The 14,789-nt window shown below is 49.4% G+C and overlaps 1 protein-coding gene across 4 annotated transcripts in view; it reads right to left on the bottom strand.

Annotated features, from left to right (window-relative positions):
- nectin1b (nectin cell adhesion molecule 1b) overlaps positions 1–14,789 on the bottom strand; it is a 370,202-nt gene that overhangs the window by 160,377 nt on the left and 195,036 nt on the right. The window lies entirely within an intron of this gene.

Genomic DNA, 14,789 nt, shown 5'->3' with positions numbered 1-14,789 from the left:
CTCCCTCCTAACCCCATTCTCCTGCCTTCTCCCCACAACCCCTGACACCCTGACTAATCAAGAATTTATCTATCTCTGCCTTTAAAATGCCCATTGACTTGGCCTCCACAGCCTTCTGTGGCAAAGAATCCCACAGATTCACCACCGTCTGACTAAAGAATCTTTTTGTTCTAATTAATGAAAATGATGTTTGCATCTATCCATCGGCCTATCGATCATCAGGCTGTGCATGTCAACAGAAAATGAATACATTTTAAAGAAAATCAATAGCCCGGACCTCTGTGAACTGGCAGCCAACAACCTAACCACAATGCCCAACCACACCAGCTGCAAACAAACAGACGTTTGAAATCCGAGCCAGATGCAGAAATCAAACGTAAGTAATTAAATTTAAAATATCAGTCGTGAAGACTGAGAGAGCATTGGAGTGCAGGAGTACAAGGTCCTTCAGAGAAGGGTAACTGCAACCTGACCCAGTCTAGCCTGAGTGGACTGACGATCCACAGCAATGCTGTTGATGCCTTCCCCAATGGCCTTTGGAATTGCATGGTGTGCATTCAGCACAGGAGCTAATGGACAGAGAGTGTTGGTTCACCCCAACGTTGTGCCGGAGCGGTGGAGTTGTTGCCATTACAGTGCAGGAGAACGAGGTTCAATCCTGACCACGGGTGCTGTGTTTGTACGTTCTCCCCGTGACCATGTGGGTTTTCGCCGAGATCTTCGGTTTCCTCCCACACTCCAAAGACGCACAGATATGTAGGATAATTTGCTTGGTGTATGTGTAAATTGTCGCTAGTGTGTGTAGGATAGTGTGAATGTGCATCGATCGCTGGTCGGTGCGGACTAGGTGGGCCGAAGGGCCTGTTCCCATGCTGTATCTCTAAAAAAAAAACCCCCAGTAATGTCCACATCTCATGGACACAAGCATACAATCTAATCCATGCCAAAACCACAGAGCAATGTGTAGGAAGGAACTGCAGATGCTGGTTTACACCGAAGATAGACACAAAATGCTGGAGTAACTCAGCGGGACGGGCAGCATCTCTGGAGAGAAGGAATGGGTGACAACGTTTCGGGTCGAGACCCTTCTTCAGACGGAGAGCCAGGGGGAGGGGGAGACTGGAGATGTGGATGGGTACAAAGAGAATGCAAGGCGTGAAAACGACAGATCAAAGCTGACGATAAGGAAATATAGAATGGTTCATTGTCGACTGAGGGGAGGGTGGTGACGAGGCATACAGTCAGCAATGAGTCAGGACAGTCGGAGAACGAGGGTGGGAGAGAGACGGAGAGGGGGAAAGGAAGGGTTATTCTCTGAGGAAGGGTCCCGACCCGAAACGTCATCATGTTACTTCAGAGATGCTGCCCGACCTGGTGAGTTGCTCCAGCACTTTTGCGTATCGTCCAGCATCTGCAGCTCTTTGTTTCTACGATTTATCCACCTTAATACTCAAGAGCCCCGACACCTCCTTCGTCCCTAATCTAAAACTGCCCTTGCATATTAGTATTCTCTGTGTGCTTGCTTTGTGTGGATTGCAATAAAATGGCAGAGCAATTTCCAAAATGTAGACTTCATACGGTTGTGAAATGTGTGTTTATAATACGTGAGCTGGTCCCAAGTGTTCTCGGCATAATGTAGCATGTACACTGTGTGATCAAGCAGCATTTCACAGCATTATTCTGCACACACGCACACCTACAGAAGACAGATTGCCATTGATGCAGGAAGGTTGGTAAATTGGCAGGTACTGGAAAATATCTAACACCTTCGAGGGAAACCAGCTTTAAATGACTGGTGTTTCATTTTTAAACCGATGGTGCTTTTAAAGGCGATATTCTACTTTTATTACCCGGCAATTCTGACATTTTTACTGGTGCTTCGGGGATTAAATTGAAAGGGAGAGAAATTAATCTTCGGCTGCTGGTGGAGGCACCACAGCATCAGTTTCACTCACTCCTGCCAATCGAATCTGTGGCAGTGTGTCCAGCGTTCTCCCCACACTCAGCACCAGTGAGTGGAGATGAATCTCTAGCGAGTGTCTCCCCATTATTCACAGAGACCACAAGTAAATGGATTATTGTTACCGCATTCTCTAACTAAATATTGCTCAAAACCTCTTACACTTTTAAAGAGCTTTGCCTCTGCACAACTTTCACCTTGCTGAGTTCACTGAGTGACAGTGAAAGTTCCAACTCTGGGATCACACTGATAAGATATTTTACACAGCCCAAGCCAATTCTAAAGTGTTTAGTTTAAGTTTAGAGAGTTTAAAGTTCTCTACAGTGAATTAAGCTTGAAGGAAATTCTGAGCCAACTTAAAAGAGCATGGATAGCTACTCAAGGAGCTAATAAAGGAGCATCTCAAGGGAGAGCTGGATGGAGCTCTTAAGGATAACGGTGTCAGGGGGTACGGGGAGAAGGCAGGAACGGGGTACTGATTGAGAATGATCAGCCATAATCACTGAATGGCGGTGCTGGCTCGAAGGGCCGAATGGCCTCCTCCTGCAACTATTGTCTATTGTCATGTTCTCCCCAGTAGGAACAAGCAACTGCAGATGCTGGTTTATTAAAAAAAAGTACACAAAGAGCTGGCAGGCCGGAGGAGCGGTAGAGTTGCTGCCTTACAGTGATTGCAGCACTGAAGAACCGGGTTCGATCCCGACCACGGGTGCTGTGTGTACGGAGTTTGTACGTTCTCCCCGTGACCGCGTGGGTTTTCTCCGAGATCTTCGGTTTCCTCCCACACTCCAAAAAGACGCAGAGATATGTAGGTTAATTGGCTGGGCAAATGTAAAAAATAAATAAAATTTTCCCTAGTAGGTGTAGGATAGTGTTAATGTGCGGGGATCGCTGGGCGGCGTGGACCCGGTGGGCCGAAGGGCCTGTTTCCACGCTGTATCTCTAAATCTAAAAATCTAAAAACTCCAAAGACGTGCAGGTTTGTAGGTCGGCTTGGTATAAATGTAGAAATTGCCCGTGGTGCATGTAGGAAAGTGTTAATGTGTGGGGATCGCTGGTCGGGGGCGGGCTGTGTTACTAAGCTGCCTCCGTGGGGTCAAATCAAAGGGCTCAATATAAATGATATCTCACCCCTCAGCAGGTTACCCTGGGGTCAAAGGGAGTGGGTAGCATGTATATACGTCCTGTGCTCTGTGAAACCACCACTGCGTAGTTACCCGCGATATCCCTCTCAACCATAACGAGCTGTGTTTTTCGCTGGGCGAATGAGGGACAAAGGTAACCGAGCTCTGGGGTGAATGCCTTTGCTATTTTTGTCAGCCAGTGAAAAGATTCTTCCTTCTCCACAAGCGAGCACATCTGAAAGGGATGGCATATCAGAAAATGTTGCTGGCTTCACACCGCACAGTACATCAGTCTAGCGTTCACTGCCTCAGCCCCCTGCAGTGGGATTTGAATTCACAGCTGTCAGGTTTAATGGCAGAGTATTACTGACCAAGCCCTACCTCTCTCACTACCCCTGAGATCTCCCCCAAACTATAAATTGTGCCTGTGTGAGGAAGGAACTAGCTTAAACCAAAGATAGAAACAAAATGCTGGAGTAACTCAGCGGGTCAGGCAGCATCTCTGGAGAGAAGGAATGGGTGACGTTTCGGGTCAAGGTCTCAAAAGGTCCCTTCTCTCCAGAGATGCTGCCTGACCCGCTGAGTTACTCCGGCATTTTGTGTCTATAAATTGTGCCTTCCACTTCTCAAAAGCCAGTCTAACCTTTCTGCTGCTCATTCAACTCTTATTCCTTTTTGCTCAACACTCGACCCGAAACGTCACCTATCCCTGTTCTCCAGAGATGCTGCCTGACCCACTGAGTTACTATAGACAATAGGTGCAGGAGTAGGCCATTCAGCCCTTCGAGCCAGCACCGCCATTCAATGCGATCATGGCTGATCACTCTCAATCAGTACCCCGTTCCTGCCTTCTCCCCATACCCCCTCACTCCGCTATCCTTAAGAGCTCTATCCAGCTCTCTCTTGAAAGCATCCAACTTTTAGTGTCTTATCTTCGTTGTAAACCAGCATCTGCAGACCCTTCTCTAGTTAGATTCAGCTCTTAGGGCGAAAGGAATCAAGGGATGTGGGGAGAAAGCAGGAACGGGGTACTGATTTTAGATGATTAGCCATGATCATATTGAATGGCGGTGCTGGCTTGAAGGGCCAAATAGCTTACTCCTGCACCTACTTTTCCATGTTTCAATGCTTCCTACATCATTGTGGAATGTTCATTGGCCCCTGTCCCTGTGCGTAAGAGCTACACGATTATATCCCAGTCTTGTACAGTGCAGCATCTCACTTCAAATGAAAGCATTGCTGAATAAATTAATCATTTTCTTGTAAATTCTCTGACCTGTCATGTCTTTATATTTCTCTTCAATCTCGACTTGCAGTGTTACATGTTCTTCTTCAGTGAGAATCAAGATCACAGGCAAAATATATACTTGGAAGGAGTTTGTTAGCTTCCCTCTAAATTGGCAGCCCCTTTTCAAACAATCTGCTTTTGATTTGTACATTTTGAACAATAATTTGCACTTGACTTACACATTGGCCATGTTTAGCAAAGGATCACAAGGGCAGTCTCTCAGACCAAATACACTGCCTTTATTATGTAAGTATGTTTATATATGATATAATAATATATAATGGCGGCCGCCATTGGTGGAGCGGGAGCACGTGGCCGCTGGCTGGGTGAGGTCACGTGGGGCGCGGGGCGGTGACGTCACCCTTTGTCCCTTATTCGGGAGTGAGGAAGTTGGCAACCCTACTAATACGGGACAAGGGCGGTCCCAAGGGCGGTGTCAAGTTAGGAACAGGGGACGTACAACGAGATCTGGGTGTCCTAGTGCATCAGTCACTGAAAGGAAGCATGCAGGTACAGCAGGCAGTGAAGAAAGCCAATGGAATGTTGGCCTTCATAACAAGAGTTGAGTATAGGAGCAAAGAGGTCCTTCTGCAGTTATACAGGGCCCTAGTGAGACCGCACCTGGAGTACTGTGTGCAGTTTTGGTCTCCAAATTTGAGGAAGGATATTCTTGCTATTGAGGGCGTGCAGCGTAGGTTCACTAGGATAATTCCCGGAATGGCAGGACTGTCATATGTTGAAAGACTGGAGCGACTAGGCTTGTACACACTGGAATTTAGAAGGATGAGAGGGGATCTTATCGAAACGTATAAGATTATTAAGGGGTTGGACACGTTAGAGGCAGAAAACATGTTCCCAATGTTGGGGGAGTCCGGAACCAGGGGCCACAGTTTAAGAATAAGGGGTAGGCCATTTAGAACGGAGATGAGAAAAAACTTTTTCAGTCAGCGAGTTGTGAATCTGTGGAATTCTCTGCCTCAGAGGGCAGTGGAGGCCAATTCTCTGAATGCATTCAAGAGAGAGCTAGTTAGAGCTCTTAAGGATAGCGGAGTCAGGGGGTATGGGGAGAAGGCAGGAACGGGGTACTGATTGAGAATGATCAGCCATTTGGAAGTAAGAATAGAAAGGCAGATTATTATCTGAATGGTGTCAAGTTAGGAGGAGGGGGAGTTCAACGAGATTTGGGTGTCCTAGTGCATCAGTCAATGAAAGGAAGCATGCAGGTACAGCAGGCAGTGAAGAAAGCCAATGGAATGTTGGCCTTCGTAACAAGAGGAGTTGAGTATAGGAGCAAAGAGGTCCTTCTACAGTTGTACAGGGCCCTGGTGAGACCGCACCTGGAGTACTGTGTGCAGTTTTGGTCTCCAAATTTGAGGAAGGATATTCTTGCTATGGAGGGCGTGCAGCGTAGGTTCACTAGGTTAATTCCCGGAATGGCGGGACTGTCGTATGTTGAAAGGCTGGAGCGATTGGGCTTGTATACACTGGAATTTAGAAGGATGAGGGGGGATCTTATTGAAACATATAAGATAATTAGGGGATTGGACACATTAGAGGCAGGAAACATGTTCCCAATGTTGGGGGAGTCCAGAACAAGGGGCCACAGTTTAAGAATAAGTGGTAGGCCATTTAGAACGGAGATGAGGAAGAACTTTTTCAGTCAGAGAGTGGTGAAGGTGTGGAATTCTCTGCCTCAGAAGGCAGTGGAGGCCAGTTCGTTGGATGCTTTCAAGAGAGAGCTGGATAGAGCTCTTAAGGATAGCGGAGTGAGGGGGTATGGGGAGAAGGCAGGAGCGGGGTACTGATTGAGAGTGATCAGCCATGATTGCATTGAATGGCGGTGCTGGCTCGAAGGGCTGAATGGCCTACTCCTGCACCTATTGTCTATTGTCTATTGTCTATTATCACATTGAACGGTGGTGCTGGCTCGAAGGGCCGAATGGCCTACTCCTGCGCCTATCGTCTATTGTCCCGGCTAATACGGGACAGTTGGTAACCCGACCTGACACACACCTGTTCTCCACCTTCTCAACTTCCAGAGAGACATGTCTGTGGAAGCTGAAAAGGTGGCCATCCATTGCCAGGTTAGATTTCATCATGAAGTATCATCAGATCAAAACCCCCTCACTCTGCAGAAGCATATTGAAATGCAAAGATACTTCAGGGTTAGTTTAGATTATTATTGTCACGTGAGATGCAGAATAGCAATAATACTGCAATAATGTTGTGCGTGACAAAAGCAATGATGTTGTGCCGTGTGTTTAGTTAAATTTAGCTTCGTCTTAGAGAGACAGTTTTAGAGAAAGTTTTAATTTTAGAGAAACAGGCCCTTCGGCCCACCGAGTCTGCACCGACCAGCCATCCCCTTACACCAACAGTCTCCGACACACACTAGGGACAATTTACAATTATACCAAGCCAATTAACCTGCAAACCTGCACGTCTTGGGAATGTGCGAGGAAACTGGAGCAAACAGCCCCGCTATCTTTGAAACAGAAATGGTAACACGATGGGCCTGCCCTGTAATAGGCCCACACTATTAGCTGGAGCGATTGAGATCAGCTAGCTGAGCTGGGAACCCATCCCACCTCGTTAACGAGGCTTCCTACTGGAGATAATGCAACGGGCACATCCAGTTATTTTTCCGTTGAACGACACAATGAGCCTGACCTTAAACCTTCCAGCATTCGCGCCTGCAATAGTCTCATCTTTTCCACAATAAAATATCAAAAAAAGTGTTGTGTTGTCTCTGTGTAGTACAAGCCCGGCACCTCTGGCTGCTGGAGCTGTTAAAATAAATTGGACTCATTCAGGGAGGATCTGAATGCCTTTCATCAGGAACAACTAAACAAAAAGTCAAACTCAAGCAGCGATGATTTGCCTCATGTTGTGGACAGTGATTAAGCATCACACTGATCTCATGATGCAGGCAGTGAACATGACCCACACTCACCTCTACTTAAGGGGCCAGCGAGGGAGAGTGGACTACAACTAACAATGAATTTCAAATTGTGTCTCGCAGATGGCGACCGTCTGAGTCAATATGGCCGCGATAAGCTGCCTTTGGCTAAGATCACGTGCAGTGTCTGCTCTTATCAGTTACCTGGCACGGGAGAGACCGTGATCAAATAGTGCCGGGGAAGGAGCAACCCGCTCTTATTGGATTGGATACTAGTGTATGTTCTTATCAGAGCGGTCGGTGCCAGTATCTGAGCGTTGTCGAGTCGTGGATCACGGACGAGGAGTGGAGGTCACGTCGGTGGCCAGGAGTCTGGTCCAGGGGCGGATCCATGCTGGTTGGGTAGCCAACCTAACCCCCTTGTCCAGGCGGGATGGCCGCAGCAAGTGGAGCGGAAGGACAGGGTGTCGGTCAAGGACCTCAGGGAGGGGAGCTCCTTCTCACGGGACCTCTTCACCAAGAAGGTGTTGCGGATTCAAGGCCAAGACATCTACTGTCTCCAGGACTCCCTGGGTAACGGCTACTTTAACGTTACCTTCCAGCACCGGGCGGGACGGCAGAAGCTGCTGCAAGACTTCCGGGAGAAGGGGAACGAAGCTCCACTGTCACTGCTGAAGGTGCAGCCCCTCTTCACCCTCCCCACCCAGAAGGAACGGCAGATCACGGTGCACGTGTTTAACCCGCATGTGCCCGTCGTGGATGTCCTCACCTTCCTCGCTCGCTATGTCGAAGGGGCAGGGAACTGTGTGGACGTGAAGGACTGGTTCGGGATCTGGACGAGCAAGCGGCAAGTCAAGGTGAAGCTGAGGGTGGACGGGAGGGGATCCATCATCCACCCTCCCTCGGTGTTCGCCATCGGAGGGAACCAAGGCTACATCAAGATGTTCTTCATCTCCAAAGGGGTTCAGAGAGCAAGACAGAGTAAGAGGGAATTGTGTCAACTCCAGACAGATCTGCAGCAACTGCTCCTTCTACAGTCGAGAGGGGTGGATGTGAGGGAGGAACTCAGAGAGTTGAAGGGCCGGCAAGCTCGGCTCTTTACCTCTGAATCCTCCAAGATCATCTTCCGGTCCAGGGTCGGCCACGTGGAGCAGGGTGAGACGTGCTCACGTTTCTTCTTCCATGAGGTTCACAGGGGGAGATCTGTGATCAACAGCCTGAGGGAGGAGGACGGCTCGGTAACATCCTTGCAGACAGACATGCTGAGGACCTGCAGATCCTTGTATAAGGATCTGTACGACATAAGATTATTATGGGGTTGGACACGTTAGAGGCAGGAAACATGTTCCCAATGTTGGGGGAGTCCAGAACAAGGGGCCACAGTTTAAGAATAAGGGGTAGGCCATTTAGAACTGTGATGAGGAAAAACTTTTTCAGTCGGAGAGTTGTGAATCTGTGGAATTCTCTGCCTCAGAAGGCAGTGGAGGCCAATTCTCTGAATGCATTCGAGAGAGAGCTAGATAGAGCTCTTAAAGATAGCGGAGTCAGGGGGTATGGGGAGAAGGCAGGAACGGGGTACTGATTGAGAATGATCAGCCATGATCACATTGAATGGCGTTGCTGGCTCGAAGGGCCGAATGGCCTCCTCCTGCACCTATTGTCTATTGTCAACCACTGACCCTGGCTCCATCCATTCCTTTGACTCGCGTAAAGCTCCCGGAGGCGATGGCTTACCAGCAGAGTTGTATTGGGCTCTGTGGGACTGGGTGGGCCCGGACCTGCTGGAAGTGTACAACCACATACTTCTAACCGGCAGCATGTCAGACTCTATGAGGAAGGGCAGCATCACCCTCATCTACAAGCAGAAGGGGGAGATGAATGATAGATGTAATTGGAGACCCATCACATTGTTGAACGTAGACTACAAGATCCTGTCTAAGGCCATCGCCAACTGGGTCAAGTCTGCTCTGGGACAGGTGATCCACCCGGACCAAACCTGTGCTGTACCGGGCAGGAAAATCTCAGACTGCCAGGTGCTGCTGAGAGATACCATTGCCTACGTGCAGGACAGACGGGTGGATGCCTGCCTGGTCAGCTTGGACCAGGAGAAGGCCTTCGACAGGATATCGCACACGTACATGAGGGACGTGCTCTCCAAACTCTCCAAATCCAACACATTTACACCAAGCCAATTAATCTACAAATCCTCATGGGACGGGTGTACATGGGGCATGTTGGTCGGTGTGGGCAAGTTGGGCCGAAGGGCCTGTTTCTACACTAAATGACTCCTGTTGTTTCTCCCACGTGCTTCTACATCACATAGTTCCAATCACCAAACTGTGATAGTTAAAGATGGCAACTATCTTCCTAGTGAATTCCTCAGTACCTGCATTTCTCAACATTCCTCAAATGTCTACCGTTTCCAGAACTTATTCATATTGGAATGAATTGTTAAAGTTGACTGCAAAGAGGACAAGTTCATGTATACAAAATCAAATATAGTTCCTTCCACTGAAACCATGCAGCTCAGCTTGGAGATAGACACTAAAAGCTGGAGTAACTCAGCAGGTCAGTCAGATTTTTTTTTTAGATATAGATTTAGAGATACAGCGCGGAAACAGGCCCTTCGGCCCACCCACCGAGTCCGCGCCGACCAGCGATCCCCGCACACTAACACTATCCTACACACACTGGGGACAATTTTTTAAAAACATTTTACCCAGCCAATTAACCTACATACCTGTACGTCTTTGGAGCATCTCTGGAGAGAAGGAATGGGTGACGTTTCGGGTCGAGACCCTTTTTCAGACTGAGAATCAGGGGGAGAGGGAGACACAGAGATATGAAAGGGTATGTTGTGAAAATGAGACATCAAAAGGGATGTGTTTCAAAGAAAACGTAGAATAGATTATTGTTAGCTCTGGGAAGGTGACGTCTAGGGTTGCCAACTGTCCCGTATTAGCCGGGACATCCCGTATTTTGGGTTAACTTGGTTTGTCCCGTACGGGACCGCCCTTGTCCCGTATTAGGCCCGTGGGCCGCTGTCGGCCGTGACAGTGTAGGCTAACGGAGTGTGTTCGCCTAACGGAGGTTGCGTAGCAACCCGCCTCCCGTCCACTGTCCCGGTCGGCCGCCATCGGTGGAGCGGGGTCACGTGGGGCGGTGACGTCACCTTGTCCCGTATTTGGGAGCGAGATAGTTGGCAACCCTAGTGACAACGAAGCATACAAAGATGAAAATGTATTCAAGGAGACAGTCAGACTGGTTGGAGAACTAGGATGGGGAGGGATGGCGAGAGAGGGAAGGCAACCCTTGCTATCTGTCCCGCTGAGTTACTCCAGCATTTTGTGTCTACCTTCAATGTAAACCAGCATCTGCAGTTCCTTCATTCACAGCTGAGCTTGGGCAGGCAGTTATAATGGACACTAACAATTTGATATGACTGCAAATTGCAAAGGCCTCATCCATAATACATACAGTGTGTTGCCTGTTGAATAACGTACTCACCCATTTAAACAGCTCAAAGGTAGACACAGAGTGCTGGAGTAACTCAGCGGGTCAGGCAGCATCTCTGGAGAGAAGGAATGGGTGACGTTTCGGGTCGAGTTTTACTCCAATCAAAGGAACGGATGGAGCCAGTCAGCTCCTCCAGGGTCAGTGGTTGGTCCAGACTCTCCCGCTTGCTGTCGTCCAAGACTTCCGTGATGGAGAACAGGAAGTTCTTCAGATTGTTGTCGGGGGAGGGGGCAGGACAAAGATAAGATGTCGTAGGAGACAGGAAGACTGCTGGGAGAACTGGTAAGGGGGAGGGGATAGAGAGGGACAGAGGAACTACCTGAAGTCAAAGAAGTCACTGTTCATACCACTGGGGTGTAAACGACCCAAGCAAAATATGAGATGCTGTTCCTCCAATTTGCGCTGGGCCTCACTCTGACAATGGAGGAGGCCCAGGACAGAAAGGTCAGACTGGGAATGGGAGGAGGAGTTGAAGTGCTGAGCCACCGGGAGATCAGGTTGGTTAAGGCGGACTGAGCGGAGGTGTTGAGCGAAACAGCACCTCATATTTCGCTTGGGTAGTTTACACCCCAGCGGGGTGAACATTGACTTCTATAACTTCAGATATCATCATATCATATCATATCATATATATACAGCCGGAAACAGGCCTTTTCGGCCCACCAAGTCCGTGCCGCCCAGCGATCCCCGCACATTAACACTATCCTACACCCACTAGGGACAATTTTTACATTTACCCAGCCAATTAACCTACATACCTGTACGTCTTTGGAGTGTGGGAGGAAACCGAAGATCTCGGAGAAAACCCACGCAGGTCACGGGGAGAACGTACAAACTCCTTACAGTGCAGCACCCGTAGTCAGGATCGAACCTGAGTCTCCGGCGCTGCATTCGCTGTAAAGCAGCAACTCTAACGCTGCGCTACCGTGCCGCCCAAATTGTCTTTCTTCTGTAGAAACAAAGAACTGCAGATGCGTGTTGAAACCAAAGACAGACACATAGTGCTGGAGTAACTCAACGGGTTAAACTCAACGGGTTCCTCTGTCCCTCTCTATCCCCTCCCCCTTCCCAGTTCTCCCACCAGTCTTCCTGTCTCCGACTACATCCTATTTTTGTCCCGCCCCCTCCCCCTGACATCAGTCTGAAGAAGGGTCTCGACCCGAAACGTCACCCATTCCTTCTCTCCTGAGATGCTGCCTGACCTGCTGAGTTACTCCAGCATTTTGTGTCTCCCTTCGATTTAAACCAGCATCTGCAGTTTTTTTATTCCTACACATTTAAATAGCTCGGGTGATTTCAGTCAAAAATGGGTCTTTAAGCAATTTCAATTGACTGCTTCCATTTTGTAAATAAAAATGAGAAAACGACGTATCCGACAAAAATAACGACCTTGATTCATCACCCAAGTGGTCTGCATGTTCAGATGCATCCAGGATATCCAGGATATCATTGCCGCGCTAATCACATCTCTACCCATTGTGAGAGCATCACAACGGCCTGAAATCAGCAGAGCCTTTAAAGATGAACACCCATGGCAGCCTGGAAAGCAGCCAGCTCACTGGAAGTTGCTTCAAGTTACACGCTTGTAATTGAGGCTTATGGTAGCAACCAAGGTTCGGGGCCACGAGCTCGTTAGCCTGTGATAAACATGGTGGGGAACACACACTGCCAGCCATGAAATCAGGTGGTGGTTAGAGGCCCATCCATACTGCTAAACACATTTAACTCAACCAGACGGGAAAGGAGATCTTCTCTCCGCAAGACGAGCTTAGAAAAGTCATCTTGCTAATCAGCCGGAGACAACTGCACTCATCTCCGGAATGCCTCAGAGTAGAACAACTGGCAGCCCAGCGTCTGGGTGTGGTGGCCTGGAAGCTGTAGGTCACTGACGATGTGCAGGCCACGGAGAGGGGCTCATTCCATCCACTCTGTTCTCCGGAACTATGTGATACAGCTTCAGTCCCAAGCAGTTTGGACCACATCAAGGTTGAACGACTTAAATAAATGAATATTTTATTGTCACAAAATGCTGGAGTAACTCAGCGGGTCAGGGGCAGCATCTCAGGAGAGAAGGAATGGGTGACGTTTCGGGTCGAGACCCTTCCTCAGACTGATGTCAGGGGAGGGGGCGGGACAAAGGAAGGATATAGGTGGGGGCAGGAAGATAGAGGGAGATCTGGGAAGGGGAAGAGAGGGACAGAGGAACTATCTAATGTTCATACCACTGGGCTGCAAGCTGCCCAGGCGAAATATGAGGTGCTGTTCCTCCAATTTCCGGTGGGCTTCACTATGGCACTGGAGGAGGCCCATGACAGAAAGGTCAGAGTGGGAGTTGGAGGGGGAGTTGAAGTGCTCGGCCACCGGGAGATCAGGTTGGTTAAGGCAGACCGAGCGAAGATGTCACATGTGACCAGTCACAGAGAAATTCCTCACTTCCTTTCTGGGCAAATAGTCGCCCAGAAAGGTGTGCCGACACAGTCACAAAGTGTCCCGCACGCTGGGCCTCCTCTGTTCCTCCCCCCTCACGGCGGTCCCCAGCCCCCCTCCCCGCAACAGGCCCTCCATTGTTCTTCCCCCCCCACTCACCAGGCCCTCCTTTGACCCCCCCCCCCCCCCACAACAGGCCCTCCATTGTTCTTCCCCCCCCACTCACCAGGCCCTCCTTTGACCCCCCCCCCCCCCCTCCCACCTCCTCCCTCGCGACAATCCCCACACCCCGGCCCACACCAGCCATCCCACACCCAGCACAGATCGCTCAGAAATCTCAACACACAATATACAATATCACCAAGTATCTCCGTGTGCACTGAAATTTGTGAGCTGCCCGAGTCTTTAACCGATCTGAAATCAATTGTTCATAAACCACAATGTGAAACACTGAATGCTTGGCAAAGAAACCACAATGGTTGAGAGCTTCTAGAACCGAGGGGCATCACCCCTTGATCATCGCTCCTTAATATCAAGAGTGTTTATATGCGGGCCCTCCACCGATTTGCTGGCAACTGGCGGTCTCGCCCCTCCTTAAATCTGGACACAATTACAGGAGCGCCCTTGAAATCTCCCCTAAACGTGGTGCCGAAGCCGGGTGAGGTGGCCGATCTCAAGGAAGCCTGAAGCACCCGGAGAAAGCCCACACGGTCACAGGGAGAACGTACAAACTCCGTACAGACAGCACCCGTAGTTGGGATTGAACCCGGGTCTCTGGCGCTGTGAGGCAGCAATTGTAGAGAGTTGGATATAGCTCTTAGGGCTAACGGAATCAAAGGTTACGGGGGGAAAAAATCAGGGTACTGATTCTGAATGATCAGCCATGATCAAGGTGGAGCTGGCTCAAAGGGCCGAATGGCCTACTCTTGCACCTACTTTCTATGATCTATGTTTTGAGGTTTCTATGTTTCTGCCGCTGAGCCACTGTGTCGTCCGAAACACTACAGCTCCTAGCAAACTCTCTCAATGTAAATGTGCAGATAAATATCGGTTGAGGCAGCAGGAAGAATTCTTCATGCTCTTTGAAGGGTGACACTTGTTTAAACATCCACTGAGTGGGCAGGTGGGAGCAATGCTTCAGGGCACGCCTCTCTCACCAAGCAACGCTCATCTAGAACAACACATGCAACAGCACCTTGGCACAGTGGTAGAGTTGCTGCTTTACAGAGCCAGAGCCCCAAGTTCAATCCTGACCACGGGCGCTGTCTGTACGGAGTTTTTACGTTCTCCCCGTGACCACGTGGGTTTTCTCTGGGTGCTCCAGTTTCCTTCCTCCCTCCAAAGACGTGCAGGTTTGTAGGTTGATTGGCTTCTGCAAAACTGTAAATGGTCCCTCATGTGCAGGACAGTGCTGGTGTATGGGGTAATTGCTGGTGGGCACGGACTCAGTGGGCCGAATGGCCTGTCTCAGCGCTGCATCTCTAAAGTGTAAAGACAAGCTCTACGTTATGGGGATGAGTCTGCATTCCTAGAACACAGTCGGTAATAACTTTCCATGATGTGAAGTCGTGCCAC

The sequence above is a fragment of the Rhinoraja longicauda genome, chromosome 32 (assembly GCF_053455715.1).
Source record: "Rhinoraja longicauda isolate Sanriku21f chromosome 32, sRhiLon1.1, whole genome shotgun sequence".
Classification (NCBI taxonomy): domain Eukaryota; kingdom Metazoa; phylum Chordata; class Chondrichthyes; order Rajiformes; family Arhynchobatidae; genus Rhinoraja; species Rhinoraja longicauda.
The sequence above is the reverse complement of the archived record's forward strand: the minus strand, read 5'-3'. Positions and strand labels throughout refer to the sequence as shown.